Source organism: Arachis ipaensis, chromosome B3 (assembly GCF_059453495.1).
Source record: "Arachis ipaensis isolate K30076 ecotype BB chromosome B3, ASM5945349v1, whole genome shotgun sequence".
Classification (NCBI taxonomy): Eukaryota; Viridiplantae; Streptophyta; class Magnoliopsida; order Fabales; family Fabaceae; genus Arachis; species Arachis ipaensis.
In genome coordinates this window covers 71,806,272-71,824,340 of record NC_142438.1, presented here as the reverse complement: position 1 = coordinate 71,824,340, position 18,069 = coordinate 71,806,272, and the positions used below count along the sequence as shown (strand labels likewise).

General features: G+C 38.9%; 1 non-coding gene across 1 annotated transcript; it reads left to right on the top strand.

The window, feature by feature from the left end:
• The first annotated feature begins 16,982 nt into the window (after positions 1-16,982).
• Positions 16,983-17,090, top strand: LOC148571089 (small nucleolar RNA R71). The gene has a single exon (XR_015908228.1). It is a non-coding gene; the product is annotated as a small nucleolar RNA R71 (small nucleolar RNA).
• Positions 17,091-18,069: the final 979 nt, after the last annotated feature.

Here is an 18,069-nt window from a genome sequence, read left to right as displayed (position 1 = left end):
AGGTCGCTACCCACCTTGGTGAGTTGCAAATTGGTGACATAGTAGAGGATGGCTTCACCTTATTTTATTTCTGTTTTACTTTTGTTGTAGTATTCTCTCACCTTTTGTATATATAACTTTTTTGCTTTAGAGGATTTATTTTTGAAAACTTTGAGAGATAGGACGTTACTGTTTTAAACTTCAAAACTCTATTGTGTCTGTATTAAACTAGTCGGCCTAAACTCTGCGGGCTGCGGCTAGTTCCCTCTTGTATATTGTATATATAACTCGTACTTATTATCTATTACCTTGTATATCCTGGAGCTGTTTGCAAGGTTTATGTATATATATTCTTCTTTGTCCTTTTCATGCCAATGCGTTTAGTTAGCGTATGTGAATGCTTCGTGCCTTGTAATTCTGCTTTGTACGACTTTGAGTTTTTATTCCTTCATCAGACTTCTAATATATATATTACTGTATAAGCTTTAGAACTGTCGTGGTACTTTGTTATCCTTCGCTTTATGACTAGAGATAAGGCTTAGAGTGATAGGATGTTCTAGGGGACTTCTGCCAGGAGTGGATTCTACGTGCTGCTTGCTCCGTAGCATGTGTGTCTTTATTTTTCTTGGGCTATGCTTATTGGGCCACGCTTCTTGGGTTACGCTTTTATTTCCTTTGTGCTTTTCTTGAAAAGGCCTTAATTTTTGCTCCTTTTTGAGCCCAAAATTCCTGAAAACATAAAAGTACTATCCCAACTCCAAGTATTTAATTATTTATTAAATTCTATTAGAAAACATAAGAAATTTAATTAAAACCTAAGAAAATAAATAGGAAAAACAATTTAAAAACCGCTTAAGATGACGTGTCATCACAACACCGAATTTAAAATTTTGCTTGTCTTCAAACAAAATGAAAGATAAATGGAGTTTAGCTTAATGAAAGAGATTTAAAAAGCTTTTAATATTTGAAAACAAAAAGTAGGGTTTATGATAATTATTTGTGGTTGCACATACCTTCTCTTATCGTTCATGAATCTTGTGTACTTAGGATTAGGAATTTTCAAAAACTGAAATTTGAATTATATTATGAGGTTTGTTTTAGATTTGTATGACTTAGAGGTAGTTGCTTTTTTCTTTGAATTTAGAGAAAGATCTTAGCGGTTTTTGACTCTTAGGGTTCTATTGCAAGGCCACTTTTAGTGCTTTTTCCTTGGTACACTCACCCCACAAGCACATAACTAGGGTTTTGATTTAGACATTGATGCCCAGAGCCTCTTTGGACTTCTAAACATTTTGTCATAAGGTAACTCTTTAAACGGGCTTTCAATCGATAATCCCAGTCCATTTGGCCCAAGTTACCAAGTGATAAAACACCCCTCGGATTTACTGACCCAAGTCTATCGTTGGAACAAAAACGCCACAGACACATAATTGGATCCTCATCATTGGTGTTCAGAGCCTTGGAACTTTTGATTTTTTATCTTCTTTTTTTTTGCTGCTCCAAGAAATTAATTATTGAAATCTCATAATACTTCTTTGAATTTCTATTCTTGGAGATTCTTCTTCTATTTTCTCAAGATTCAAGCATTTTAGATCTCTTCAAGTACAACCACATATTCTTAAGCACATCCACTATTTGTTTTTGAATAATTACTTCAATCCCTTCATCAGATATCCTCCATAAAAATAGTTACTGTTACAAGTATTCAAATTTTAAGTTTTAAGATAAGAAAAGATAGAATATGCTATGTATGCATGGAGGGAAAATGAAAATAAAAGAGAAAAACAAGGAAACTAAAACAGAAAAGGAGAAAGAAAAGGGGAAAGAAACTAACTAACCACTAGTAGAGAGGATTTATCTTATTCTGATCTTATCCAAATCTATTTAGTTATCGTCACTAATTCTTGTGCTGATTCTTCATGATCCATGGTGTTACCAACACCAAAATTAAGGAGTTATAAAAGCTTGATAAGAAGTGTAAATTTTGGAAAGAAGGACACATGCATGAAGAAGAAAAGAACAAGATAGAACCTAAATGATATTTTTTTTTCTGAAATAAACGTAAAAAAGGATGATAATATGTATGTAACAGAGGAAGGTGAAGGGGAAGAAGAAGATGATGATGATGATGACTAAGACCTCTTAAACAAAAACAAGAAAGAAAATACTAATCGTGGTTGAGTTGCCTCCCAACAAGCGCTTCTTTATCGTCACTAGCTTGAAGTTAAATCTCCCAGGTTGGTGGTTGGGATATCTCACAGCTTCCCCCAGTATCGTCTTTTATGAGCCATGTATTGTCCAATTTTTCTTTAGCTTTGGAATATGAAGGGTCTTCAGGGATTCCTTCGTCCACAACTTATTAGACTAGGGTATCAACTAAATCAATAGACATGAAATCCTCTGCTTCTTCTGATTCGCTTGGATATTGTATGGCTTTAAAGACATTAAAGGCTATTTGTTCTTCATTAATTCCCAGTGTAAGCTCTCCTCTTTCAACATCAATAAGTGCCCGTACAGTGGCCAAAAATGGTCTTCCTACGATGATTGAGGTATCCTCATCTTATTCCATGTCAAGAACTATGAAGTCAGCGGGAAAGATGAATTTTTCGACCTTGACCAATGTATTTTTCATTATCCTATGTGGAAATTTTATTTATCTGTCGGCCAGTTATAGTGAAATCCTGGTCAGTCTAATCTCCTCAATCTGCAACCTCTTTACCAAAGATAGGGGCCTCAGATTGATGCTAGTTTCTAACTCACAAAGAGCTTTGTCAATGGTAATGTCTCCGATAGTGCAAGGAATCTGAAAACTTTTTGGATCTTTCAATTTTTGTGGTAGTTTTCTTTGAATGATATCACTGTATTCTTTGGTGAGAATTACTTTCTCATCTTTTTGAAAGGATCCCTTCTTGGTCAACAGTTCTTTCATAAATTTGGCATAGAGAGGCATTCATTCAAGGGACTCAGCAAACGAAATATTGATTTGTAACTTCTTGAAGACATCTAAAAATTTTGAAAACTTTTTTTCTTGATCTTGCTTCTTGAGCCTCTAAGGGTATGAGATTCTTGATTCATGGTTTTCACTTTGTCTTTTTTGAGTTCTATTAATATGGGAGCTTCCTCTAAGTTTGCCTCCCTTTGTTCTTTTGGAGGGTCTTCAATTGTCTTCTTGTTCTTCTTGGGGAGTGCTTTATTGATCACTATTCCACTTCTTAGGAAGATGGACTTACATTCTTCTCTAAGGGTTGGTATGGTGTCACTAGCAAGGGAAGTGGTGCCCCCTTTCTGCTATTTGCTTAGCCATCTGTCCTACTTGCATATCTAGGCTTCTTATGAAAGCTTCTTGGTTTTTGGAAATTACCCTTGATTCTTCCATGAAGCCCCTTGGAAATTGCCCATGATTCATGCAAAAATCAAAGGCAATTTTCAAGAACCAAGAAGCTTCTATAAGAAACCTAGAGATGCAAGTAGGGTAGATAGCCAAGCAACTAGCAAAAAGGGGCACCACTTCTCTTCCTAGTGACACCATACCAAACCCTAGAGAACAATTTAAGGTCATCTCCTTAAGAAGTATAATAGTGATCAATAAAGTGCTCCCCAAGAAGAACAAGAAGACAATTGAAGACCCTCCAAAGGAACAAAGGGAGGCAAACTTAGAGGAAGCTCCCATATCAATAGAACTCAAAAAAGACAAAGTGAAAACCTATGAATCAAGAATCCCATACCCTTAGAGGCTCAAGAAGCAAGAACAAGAAAAAAAGTTTTCAAAATTTTTAGATGTCTTCAAGAAGTTACAAATCAATATTTACTTCCTAATTTTGTTCTATGGATGAAAACTTGCTTCCTAAGCCTTTAAATTGTGTATTTTTAATTCTCCTTTATACCATTCGATGTTGTATCTGTGCGTTAAGTATTTTCAGGCTATATAGGGCAGGAATGGCTCAGAGGATGGAAAGGAATCTTGCAAAAACGGAAGGAACATAAGAAATAAAGGAGACAACCAGCGAGCATCGACGCGCACGCATGGCTTATGCGTGCGCGTGATTCGTAGAAATTCACAGCGACGCGTGTGCGTACCTGACGCGTACGCATGAAAAGTGATTTGCACAGCGACGCGTGCGCGTACCTGACGCGTACGCGTGACACGCGAAAATGACCAACGACGCGTATACGTGACTGACGCGTACGCGTGACATGCGCCACGTGCAGAAACACAGACTAGAGCGAGGGGACTAGCAAAGACTTAACACACATTCTTATACGCACAGTTTTTAGTTTGAGTTTTAAATCTTAGAGAAAAATTACTACTTCCTCTAGGTTTCCTTCACATTCATTGATTTCTAGTTTTTATGCTTTTGATGCTTTTGCTTTGGATATTGATTTCTAGTTTTTATGCTTTATGCTTTTGATTTCTAGTTTGTTTCCTTATTCCTTTACTCTTTTAATTGCCCATTAACCCTGTTCAGATAAGGATGTTGCATTTTGGGATTTATTAATGCAAAAAATTACTTTTTCCTTTAAATAAATTTTTAGTTCCTATTTTATTTAATTTATCATGTCTTCTTCTTATTCCCTTTTATCGTTTATGAAAATTACATTCATGTCAATGGAGTAGATTCCCAACTTGACTTGGGGATTGATTGAGAGGAGACCCTTGAGTTGAATTACTCAAGTGTTAATTTTAATTGGAAGTTCTTGGCCAGTTCTCTAGACACTAATGCTAATCCTGCCCAAGGGAGAGGATTAGGACTTGTGAATAGAAGTTGGCTTAACTACTTGACTTTCCTTTATTCGGTAAGGGTTAACTAAGTAGAAACAACAACCTCTTATTATTACACTTGGGAAGAATTCAACAAGGATAGAACTTCCAATTAATCTACCCCCGGTCAAGGCTTTTATTTGATTATATAAATTCTCTCGCTAATTTTCGTTGCTTTAAATTACAATTATTTATTTTCTTGTTCTCCAACTCTTAAAATTTCTCGAAAAACTCCTGACTAATAAAATAGCACCCTTTTGTCAACTCGTTTGGAGATGACCTGGGATTTCTACTCCCAGTATTTTTATTCTAAAATTTGTGACAACCCTTCTAAATTGATAAGCGGGATTTTTGCTGGTTAAGAACTGTACTTGCAACATTATTTCTATATTAATTTCTTAATCGGCTAATTTCCGCCTCATCAATTTTTGGCGCCGTTGCCGGGGAGTTGCAACAGTGTGCTAAATTATTGGTTGGTGTAAATATTTTTAATTTTTCATATTTTCATATTTTATTTTATTTTATTACCATGAGCTGTATGTTTCTTTCATTGAATGACGCGTTCACTACCTTATCCAAGCATAGCCGCGTTTGATCCTGAAATTGAAAGAACTCTTTCACGTATTAGGCGAGCTCGGTGTCGGTTAGCCTCTGAGGGCGAACCTGAACCGCCATTTGAGGAAGAAACAAGCTCCTCTTCTACTGATACTATTGATCTACGTGCAGGTAATATGGCAGAGCCCAGAAGGATTACTCTCCAGGAAGAAGGAGCTCCAGACTTTACACTGCAACCGTATCTAGTGCGTCACCCAAATCTGGCTGCAGAATTTGAACTGAAGACTGTGCTAATCAACCTAAAACCTAAGTTTCATGGCTTACCTGCTCAGGAGCCTATCAAGCACCTCAGGAATTTCCAGACAGCCTGCTCAAATGTTAGGCGTCATGGTGCAGATGAGACTACTATTTTGATGTCTGCCTTCCTATTTTCTCTTGAGGGAAATGCAAGGGAGTGGTTCTACACTCAACCCGAAGCAGTCGTTACCAATTGGGATCTACTCAGAAGGGAGTTCCTGGAAAAGTACTTTCCAGCTGAAGTTACAGATAGACTAAGGAAGGAGATTTCCTACATTATCCAAGGCGAGTCAGAGACCCTTTACGAATACTGGGAGCGCTTCAGGAATCTCCTAGACTCATGCCCCCACCACAAGATTGACCAGATGGTGTTGATCAGCTACTTCACACAAGGCATGAAGCCTCAGGATAAGACTACATTAGATGCTGCAAGTAATGGTTCTCTAAAGAAGTACAAGACGGTAGTAGAGGCGTGGCAGCTGATCACAGATCTAGCTGAATCTACCCAGAACGTCAGGCACAGGAACAACCATCCCAAGGCTGTTGTGGAGATTTCCTCTAGCAGTGAGACTGCTGCTCTCACTCAGGCTCTGGGAGAGATGACCAACATACTGAAGCAGCTACAACTGAATCAACAACAACTTCAGCCTCCCCCATCACAACAGAGTCAACAGTTGGTTCCTCAACGAGTATGCAGAATATGTGCCGGTTATACTCATTACACTGATGAGTGTCAGCAGCTCCAACGAGAAGACAACACCTTGGCAGCTACTCATAATTTCTATGACTGCCAAAATCAAGGATACAATTAACAAGGCGGTAATTACAACCAAGGTGGAAAACTACAATCAAGGTTGGCAAGACAACTCCAACCAGGGATGGAGAGATAATTCCAACTAGGGGTGGAGGGATGACTCCAACCAAGGATGCAGGGACAACAATAACAGAGGAGGTAGAGACAACTAAGAAAATCAGAGGTGGAATAATAATAACAATTAGCAAAACCGGTATCAGCAGAATCCTCCCTATCAACATCAGAACCAAAACTAGCCTTATAGAGCACCTCACCTAAGGCAGTCCCAAGCGCCTCAGAACAACCAACAGCAGGCCCCTTAAATCACTTACCCCCATTCTTCTTCTAATGATGAGATGCCTTGCACTACGAAGCAAGGGCAACAAGACATTCAGAATTCAATTAACTCTTCCATAAATGGTCTTAGCTCCACCATACAAGCTCTCATCTCCCAGATGGATTCACTAATTGCCTCCAATAATCAACCTTCAAGCTCCAGTGCAATTCTTTCTCCACCTTTACCCAACTCCAAAGGTGGCATCAATGCCATTACTTTGAGGTCTAGAACCACACTGCAAGAGAGGAGTCATGAGGAGCCAAGTTTAATGGAGAACATTCAAGTTGAAGATGTTGTTGAGGTAGAAGATGCTGAAGAGGAAGATGAAGTACAAGACATGGTTGAAGAAGAAGCAGCTCAATGGAAGCTGAAGCTACAAGAGACGACATCCCTATCCCCTTTCCACACCTTGCTAGGAAGTCCAGAAAGCAAATGGAGCTCGACCCAAAGATGGTAGAAATCTTCAAAAAGGTTGAGGTAACCATTCCAATTTTTGATGCCATTCACCAGGTACCTAAATATGCAAAATTTTTAAAATATTTATGCATGCATAAGGATAGAATACAGGATTTAGAAACCATTCCTTTAGGTAGCTCAATATCTGCTTTAATGGGTGCCATACCAGAAAAATGTGGGGATCCAGGGCCATGTATAGTTACGTGTACCAATGGGGGTGTAACATTTTCTAGCTGCATGTGTGATTTAGGAGCGTGTGTTAGTATTATGCCATTGTCTGTATATGATGCTTTGAGGCTCCCTCCCTTAAAAAGGTCAGCAGCTCGTTTTGTTTTGGCAGATAAAAGCATAATCACTGTGGTTGGAATTGGTGAGGACGTGCTGGTGAGCATTAAGGGGCTCACATTTCCTATTGACTTTTATATTTTGGAGATGCCCCCTAATGACTCAGGAAGACCATCATCCATCCTACTTGGAAGACCATTTCTGAAGACTTCAAGGTTCAAGTTGGATGCTTTCTCAGGAACTTACTCTTTTGAGATAGATGGCCGAGCAGTGAGCTTCAACCTGGAAGAAGCTATGAAGCACCCTCCGGAAGATCATTCCATCTTCCAGTGCGACATCATTGATGAAACTGTAGCTGCAATTCACCAAGAAGAAGTAGAAGAGATGCACATGGAGTAAGATACAAGTGTGGGGAAACCCCCTGAACACAATGAGGACACTTTGCCATCATCACTAGCTCTAGATGATCAAGTACCTAGCTGATGTGTGGAAAATGATCCAACACAAAACTCACCGGCAAGTGTACCGGGTCGCATCAAGTAATAATAACTCACGTGAGTGAGGTCGATCCCACAAGGATTGAAGGATTGAGCAATTTTAGTTAGGCGATTGATTTAGTCAAGCGAACAAGAGTTTATTTGAGTGATTTTTATCCAACAGAAGCTAAATTGCATGAAATTAAAGGGAGAGGGATAATTGACAAGAATTTAAAGTGCAGAAGAATTAAAAGAGCTAAATCTTAAAGTGAAAGTAATGTAAATTACAGAAACTTAAATTGCAAGAAATGTAAATAACTGAAACTTAAAATGCAAGAAATGTAAATGGCTTGAATAATAAAAGGATTTGGGGAACTGGGAGTGCAGAAATTAAACAAGCAAAAATAAATTACAACAAATAAAAGAGTAGATGATGAAGTGAATTGAGATAGATTTCAAACAGAATAATAAATCAGCTTCAAGAAGCATTCAGCAGATGAGCTAAAAGGAAAATGCAAGATCTCAGGGGTCAAGAGACTAGAGAACTAAGTCTAGATCTCACTGCCTTCCTTGATCTAACTCAAAGAACAATTACAAACAAATTAAAGATCAAATAGTAAAGAAACTTGAATTCAAATCACTAAATTCTGAATTATGCAGGGAAAGGAACAAAGAGATGTCAAAGTGAGATTGAGACAGAATTTCCTCAATTCTCAATACCCAAGACTCAAGCAAAGTATGTAGAAAAGAAAACAAGTAAACCCAGAGAGAAAGAGAATTCAATTCTCCTCCCAATTCTCCAAGATCCCAAAATCAAAGTTACAGAATGAAAAATTCTAAAAGAAGTAAAAAGTTCAAAGTCAAAGTTCCGGTCCCTTCTAAATCAAACTAACTTCTATTTATACACTTCCTTCTATTGATCATTAAGCCTTGAATTTGGGTCTTGGCCTTGATGGAATTAGATTGAAGATAGCCTCAGTTGATTGCTCTTGGACTTGAGAAGAAATCCATTTTCAATTTGGACTTTGGAGCATTCACGTTTTATTCAATGTTTGAGGCCAACATTGACTCAAACATTTGCATGTTAGCATTATGCAGAACGGTGCTTTTCTGTCACTCACGTTTGAGTTCACGTTTGAGGTCAAACGTGAGCTCAAACGTGCTCCCTCCAAGGCAATTTTTGTAGCCAACGTTTGACCTCACGTTTGAGGCAAACGTTGGCGCAAACGTTAGTCCTTCTGGGTGTGTTATTGTGCCAACGTTTGACCTCAAGTTTGAGGCAAACGTTGGCACAAACGTTGGCATCTCCAGGGTATATTTTTGAGCCAACGTTTAACATCAAGTTTGAGGCAAACGTTGGCGTAAACGTTGGCATTCTCCTGGGTTCTTCTTAAGCCAATGTTTGACCTTATGTTTGAGGCAAACGTTGGCACAAACGTGAGCTCTTCCCAGGGTGGCTTTGCTGCCTTCATTTCCATTGCTGCCATCCCCTTTTTTCATCCTTCCTCCAAGCCTTTTGGTCACCTATCATCAATCAACAAATGCATCAAAGCTATGCTAAAATTATGAGATTTCTTCTCATCCTTGACATATAAGCAATTATAGCACAAAACCTCATGAAAATGCATCAATTTACTCATGGTTGATTGAATCCAAATACATATGAATTTCTACCCAAATGGCTTACTTGTAACTCAAGAAAGTGTATAAAACCTATAAAACAAGTGAAAAATTGCTTGAAAAACTAGGATAAGATGACTTGTCATCACAACACCAAACTTAAACATTGCTTGTCCCCAAGCAAGAAAAGAATTTTGCTCAAAGGTTCTTTCAATTAGAAGTGGATTGAAGAATAACTTGTCATATCCTGTGAGTGAAGTGATTAAGTGACAGTGGGGTGAACTCTAAATTATATGCTCATGCAAGGGCTTCGGTGCTTACTAGTCCCTACATGTTGGAAGTCTTAGGTCTTAGAACTTTCATCCAAATAATATCATGGAGATCTCTCTATAGGTAATCACCTTGAAGCAGCTTATAATTTCTGTGTTTTGGCCTTGACTCTAAATGTCATGTCTCAAAGCGGCTCTTTAGATAAGCTTTCAATCAATACTCTTAAACCAGTTGGTTTTAAGGTATTAGGTGTTAAAGAACCCCTAAGGATTTACTTGCTCAAGCCTCTCTCTTTGACACAATTCGACCACAAGCATTTACTAGGATGATAACTCTTTGAGTTTTTGTTTTTTTCTTCTTTTCTACCTAGTAATTGATGCTCAGAGCCTTGGGCCATATTCTTTTGCTTTTGTATTTTCTTTATTTTCTTTTGTTTGCTGCTTCTTGGATCAATAAATCTTTGAGAATCTTCAGAATACTTCTTTGAACTCTATGTTCTGCCTATGAGCTCCCATGCAAGTTTTCATAAGCATGCAACCTCAATGCATAATCATGCAACTAGAACCACCACTTCTCCTAATCTTTTGTTTGCCTCTAAACTATTTGATTCTTTAATCCTTCTTTTTAAAGAATTGTCATGTGATGCCTTTTCGAGACATTGAGTACAAGCAAGTTTGGATAGTATAGGGTTGTGAATGATCAAGCATCTTAATTATTGAATTACAGAGAAACTATACTAGACAGACAGACAGACAAACAGGGGTACAATTTAACTTTCAATCATAGCAGTGTCTGATGCAAAATAATCACTTAACAATACAACCTTTTGGAGTTTACTTGCTTTACTCCTCATCATCATCATCGCTGGTCTTCACATTCCTCTTTATCTCTTTGCTTGATGATGCTTAATCTTTCCAAAAACTTGGATAGACCTCTGCAATGATATTGAAAGTTGCTTGTTCCCCAAGCACTTGAAAGAAGAAATGGTTAGCATTCATGAATTATTTGTGGGTTTTTCAAGTTACTTTGGTGTGGGAACACCAAAATTAGTACCTTGCCAATGGTTCTCATGCATCAAATCAACCATATGTGAAACTCTTTTTTTTTTTGCCAGAAGCAATAAAACTAAAAACTAGAAAACAGACATTGGTTATGTAGCTTCTCTGATTGCTTGGAGTTAGCAACCCTTTATGCAGAAGGTGAGAATGTGTTTTTAAATGAGATTTTTGGTGGAACACCAAACTTAGCATTCTTCATTCTCCCTTAAATTGTTTTGGTGTGCAACACCAAACTTAGCTCCTTGCAATATAGAGAAAGTTACTTAGCCTTTTTATTGAATGGAAAGAAAACTACCTCAGGTTGGGTTGCCTCCCAACAAGCGCTTTTTTATGGTCATTAGCTTGACATCCTTCATTCTTTGATCATGGAAGTTGAAAATCCTGTTGCCTTTGATTTTCTCCTCTCACTATGGGCTTCCTTTCCCCTGTTTCTTCTTGTGGAACTTCTCTGTGATGCTTTTTGGTGCACGAAATTGTGATCTCCAGGCTCGAACAAATCCTGGTAATGGCTCCAGAGCTTGGTGCTCTGATCTTAATTCATGATTGTCACAACTTCGATACAACTAACCAGCAAGTGCACTGGGTCGTCCAAGTAATACCTTACGTGAGTAAGGGTCGAATCCCACGGAGATTGTTGGTATGAAGCAAGCTATGGTCACCTTGTAAATCTCAGTCAGGCAGATATAAAGTGATAATGGTGTTTTCGAATATTATATAATAAAATAGGGATAGAGATACTTATGTAATTCATTGGTGAGAATTTCAAATAAGCGAATGGAGATGCTTTTCGTTCCTCTGAACCTCTGCTTTCCTGCTATCTTCATCCAGTTAGTCTTACTCCTTTCCATGGCTGGCTTTATGTGATACATCACCACTGTCAATGGCTATTTTCGGTCATCTCTCGGGAAAATGATCCAATGCCCTGTCACGGCACGGCTAATCGTCTGGAGGCATCACCCTTGTCAATGGCTTCATCTTATCCTCTCAGTGAATAATATGCTCACGCACCCTGTCACGGCACGGCTATTCATCTGTCGGTTCTCGATCATGCTGGAATAGGATTTACTATCCTTTTGCGTCTGTCACTAACGCCCTGCAATCGCGAGTTAGGAGCTCGTCACAGTCATTCAATCATTGAATCCTACTCGGAATACCACAGACAAGGTTTAGACCTTCCGGATTCTCTTGAATGCCGCCATCATTCTAGCTTACGCCACGAAGATTCCGGTTAAGAGATCTAAGAGATATTCATTCTAGCTTATTTCATGTAGAACAGAAGTGTTTGTCAGGCACGCGTTCATAAGGGAGAAGGATGATGAGCGTCACACATAATCATCACCTTCATCACGTTCTTGGGTGCGAATGGATATCTTAGAAGCGAAATAAGAAGAATTGAATAGAAAACAGTAGTACTTTGCATTAATCTTTGAGGAACAGCAGAGCTCCACACCTTAATCTATGGAGTGTAGAAACTCTACCGTTAAAAATACATAAGTGAAGGTCCAGGCATGGCCGAGATGGCCAGCCCCCTAAAACGTGATCAAAGGATCATAAGGTAATCCAAAGATGCCTAATACAATAGTAAGAGGTCCTATTTATAATAAACTAGCTACTAGGGTTTACATGAGTAAGTATTTGATGTATAAATCCACTTCTGGGGCCCACTTGGTGTGTGTTTGGGCTGAGCTTAAGTGTTGCACGTGCAGAGGCCATTTGTGGAGTTGAACGCCAGTTTTTGTGCCAGTTTGGGCGTTCAACTCTGGTTTTGGATCCTTTTCTGGCGCTGGACGCCAGATTTGGGTAGAAAGTTGGCGTTGAACGCCAGTTTACGTCGTCAATTCTTGGCCAAAGTATGGACTATTATATATTGCTGGAAAGCCCTGGATGTCTACTTTCTAACGCAATTGGAAGCGCGCCATTTCGAGTTCTGTAGCTCCAGAAAATCCACTTTGAGTGCAGGGAGGTCAGAATCCAACAGCATCAGCAGTCCTTTTTCAACCTCTGAATCTGATTTCTGCTCAAGTCCCTCAATTTCAGCCAGAAAATACCTGAAATCACAGAAAAACACACAAACTCATAGTAAAGTCCAGAAATGTGAATTTAACACAAAATCTATTAAAAACATCCCTAAAAGTAACTAGATCCTACTAAAAACATACTAAAAACAATGTCAAAATGCGTATAAATTGTCCGCTCATCACAACACCAAACTTAAATTGTTGCTTGTCCCCAAGCAACTGAAAATCAAAATAGGATAAAAAGAATAGAATATACTATAAATTCCAAACTATCAATGAAACAGAGCTTCAATCATATGAGCGGGACTTATAGCTTTTTGCCTCTTGAATAGTTTTGGCATCTCACTTTATCCATTGAGGTTCAGAATGATTGGCATCTATAGGAACTTCAGATTTCGAATAGTGTTATTGACTCTCTTAGTTCAGTATGATGATTCTTGAACACAGCTTCTTTATGAGTCTTGGCCGTGGCCCTAAGCATTTTGTTTTCCAGTATTACCACTGGATACAAAAATGCCACAGACACATAATTGGGTGAACCTTTTCAGATTGTGACTCAGCTTTGCTAAAGTCCCCAATTAGAGGTGTCCAGGGTTCTTAAGCACACTCTTTTTTTTTTGCTTTGGACCTTGACTTTAACCGCTCAGTCTCAAGTTTTCATTTGACACCTACACGCCACAAGCACATGGTTAGGGACAGCTTGGTTTAGCCGCTTAGACCAGGATTTTATTCCTTTAGGCCCTCCTATCCACTGATGCTCAAAGCCTTGGGATCCTTTTTATTTGCCCTTGCCTTTTGGTTTTAAGGGTTATTGGCTTTTTGCTCTTGCCTCTTGGTTTTAAGAGCTTTTGGCTTTTTCTGCTTGCTTTTTCTTTCTATTTTTTTTTTCGCCTATATTTTTTTTTTTCTGCAAGCTTTGTTCTTTGCTGCTTTTTCTTGCTTCAAGAATCATTTTTTATGATTTTTTAGATTATCAAATAACATGTCTCCTAGTCATCATTCTTTCAAGAGCCAACATATTTAACATTCTTAAATAACAACTTCAAAAGACATATGCACTGTTCAAGCATACATTCAGAAAACAAGAAGCATTATCATCACATCAATATAATTAAACTAAGTTCAAGGATAAATTCAAAACTCATGTACTTCTTGTTCTTTTGAATTAAAACAGTTTTTATTTTAAGAGAGGTGATGGATTCATAGGACATTCATAACTTTAAGACAAAGTTACTAACTACTAATGATCATGTAATGAAGACACAAACATAGATAAGCACATAACATAGAAAACAAAAAACAGAGAAAGTAAGAACAAGGAATGAGTCCACCTTAGTGATGTCCTTGAGCTCTTCTATGTCTCTTCCTTGCCTTGGCTGCTCCTCCTTCATTGCTGTTAGATCTTCTCTGATTTCATGAAGGATGATGGAGTGCTCTTGATGTTCCACCCTTAGTTGCTTCCAATAATTGTGTGGAAGAAAATGTATCCCCTGAGGTATCTCAGGGATCTCTTGATTTGCAGTCAAATGTTCTACCACTGAGCTATAGACCCTTGATGGAAGCTTTTGTCTTCCCTTTCCTCTTTCTAGAGGTTTCTCTGGCCTTAGGTGCCATCAATGGTTATGGAAAAAACAAAAAAGCTATGCTTTTACCACACCAAACTTAGAATGTTGCTCGCCCTCGAGCAAAAGAAGAAAGAACAGAAGAAGAAGAAGAGGATATGGAGGAGATGGATGGAGGTGCGTATTCGGCCATATGGGTGGGATTGGGTGGGAAAGAGATGTTGAATTTTGAAGGTAGTGGTGTTTGGATGTGAGTGGTAAAGGGTTAATAAGGAAGAGTGTTTATTGGGAATAGAGGATGATTGAGAAGAGAGAAGAGAGTGAGTGGAGGTAGGTGGGGATCCTGTGGGGTCCACAGATCCTGAGGTGATCCTGTGAGGTCCCAGATCTTGAGGTGTCAAGGCATTTACATCCCTGCACCAATTTAGGCATGCAAAATGCCCTTGCACACAACTCTGGGCGTTCAGCGCCAGGTTGGTGCCCATTTTGGGCGTTCAACGCCCCTTTGCTGCCATTTCTGGCGTTGAACGCCAGAACCATGCTTGTTCTGGGCGTTCAGTGCCAGGATGCTCCCATTCTGGGCGTTCAGCGCCAGAACTATGCTCTGTTCTGGCGTTTGAATGCCAGACAGATGCTCCTCCAGGGTGTGATTTTTCTTCTGCTGTTTTTTATTCCTGTTTTTGATTTTTTTGTTTATTTTGTGACTCCACATGATCATGAACCTAAGAAAACATGAAAAACAATAAAAATAAGAATTAGATAAACATTGGGTTGCCTCCCAACAAGCGCTTCTTTAATGTCAATAGCTTGACAGTGGGCTCTCATGGAGCCTCACAGATGTGTAGAGCTTTGTTGAGACTCTCCAACACCAAACTTAGAGTTTGGATATGGGAGTTCAACACCAAACTTAGAGTTTGGTTGTGGCCTCCCAACACCAAACTTAGAGTTTGACTGTGGGGGCTCTGGTTGACTCTGCCTTGAGAGAAGCTTTTTCTGCTTCCTCTCCATGGTTGCAGAGGGAGATCCTTGAGTTTTAAACACAAGGGAGTCCTCATTCCATTGAAGGATTATTTCACCTCTGTCAACATTAATCACAGCTCTTGCTGTGGCCAGGAAAGGTCTTCCTAGGATGATGGATTCATCCTCTTCCTTTCCAGTATCCAGGACTATGAAATCAGCAGGGATGTAAAGGCCTTCAACCTTTACTAATACGTCCTCTACTTGTCCATAAGCATTTTTTCTAGAGCTGTCTGCCATCTCTAATGAGATTTTAGCAGCTTGCACCCCATAGATTCCCAGTTTCTCTATTACAGAGAGGGGCATGAGGTTTATTCGTGAACCAAGGTCACACAGAGCCTTAAAGATCATGGTGCCTATGGTACAGGGTATTATGAACTTTCCAGGATCTTGTCTCTTCTGAGGCAATGTCAGTTGATCCAGATCACTTAGTTCATTGATGAACAAGGGAGGTTCAACTTCCCAAGTATCAATGCTAAATAATTTGGCATTTAGCTTCATGATTGCACCAAGAAACTTGGCAGTTTTCTCTTCAGTAACATCCTCATTCTCTTCAGAAGAGGAATACTCATCAGAGCTCATGAAGGGCATAAGGAGGTTCAATGGGATCTCTATGGTCTCTAGATGGGCCCCAGAGTCCTTTGGTTCCTCAGAGGGAAGCTCCTTATTGACCACTGGACGTCCCAGGAGGTCTTCCTCCTTGGGATTCACGTCCTCTCCTCTCCTCACAGGTTCGGCCATGGCGCTTATGTCAATGGCCTTGCACTCTCCTTTTGGATTCTCTTCTGTATTACTTGGGAGAGTACTAGGAGGGATTTCAGTGATCCTTTTACTCAGCTGGCCCACTTGTGCTTCCAGATTTCTAATGGAAGACCTTGTTTCATTCATGAAACTTACAGTGGCTTTAGATAGATCAGAGACTAGATTTGCTAAATTAGAAGCATTTTGTTCAGAGTTCTCTGTCTGTTGCTGAGTTGATGATGGAAAAGGCTTGCTGTTGTTAAACCTGTTTCTTCCACCATTGTTAAAGCCTTGTTGAGGCTTTTGATCCTTCCATGAGAAATTTGGATGATTTCTCCATAATGAGTTATAGGTGTTTCCATAAGGTTCACCTAAGTAGTTCACCTCTGCTATTGCAGGGTTCTCAGGATCATAAGCTTCTTCTTCAGGAGAAGCCTCTTGAGTACTGTTGGATGCAGCTTGCATTCCATTCAGACTCTGAAAAATCATATTGACTTGCTGAGTCAATATTTTATTCTGAGCCAATATGGCATTCAGAGTATCAACTTCAAGAACTCCCTTCTTCATAGGTGTCCCATTACTCACAGGATTCCTTTCAGAAGTGTACATGAACTGGTTATTAGCAACCATGTCAATGAGTTCTTGAGCTTCTGCAGGCATTTTCTTTAGGTGAATGGATCCACCTGCAGAAGTGTCCAGTGACATCTTTGATAGCTCAGATAAACCATCATAGAATATATCCAGGATGGTCCATTCTGAAAGCATGTCAGAAGGACACTTTTTGATCAACTGTTTGTATCTTTCCCAAGCTTCATAGAGGGATTCACCTTCTTTCTGTCTGAAGGTTTGAACATCAGCTCTAAGCTTGCTCAGCTTTTGAGGAGGAAAGTACTTGGCTAAGAAAGCCGTGACTAGCTTATCCCAAGAGTTCAGGCTGTCTTTGGGTTGAGAATCCAACCATAATCTAGCTCTGTCTCTTACAGCAAAAGGGAAAAGCATGAGCCTGTAGACTTCAGGATCTACTCCATTAGTCTTAACAGTATCACATATCTGCAAGAATTCAGTTAAGAACTGAAAGGGATCTTCAGATGGAAGTCCATGAAACTTGCAGTTCTGCTACATCAGAGAAACTAATTGAGGTTTCAGCTCAAAGTTGTTTGCTCCAATGGTAGGAATGGAGATGCTTCTTCCATGTAAATTGGAATTAGGTGCAGTGAAGTCACCAAGCATCTTCCTTATATTATTATTATTTTCGGCTGCCATCTCCTTTTCCTGTTCGTAAATTTCTGAAAGGTTATCTCTGGATTGTTGTATTTTAGCTTCTCTTAATTTTTTTCTTCAGAGTCCTTTCAGGTTCTGGATCTGCTTTAACAAGAATGTTCTTGTCCTTGCTCCTGCTCATATGACAAAGAAGATGGCACAGAAAAAATAGTAATAATAATATGGATCCTTTATACCACAGTATAGGGATCCTTGTGTTAGTAGAAGAAAAGAAGGGAAGAAAATCTAAACTCAGAGAGAGAGGGGGTTCGGATTTTTGGAGAGTTGAAGGAAAGATGTTAGTATATCAATAAACAAATAGAAGAAGATGAGAGGGGGAAGTGAATTTTAGAAAACAATTTTTGAAAAAGAGTTAGTGATTTTTGAAAATAGTTTTTGAAAAAGGTTAGTATTTTTTTCGAAATTTTTTTTAAATAAAAAATAAAAATAATTAGTTAATAAAAAAGAAATTTTTGAAAAAGAGGGAAGATATTTTCGAAAATTAGAGAGAGAGAGTTAGTTAGGTAGTTTTGAAAAAGTTAAGAAACAAACAAAAAGTTAGTTAGTTAGTTGAAACAAATTTTGA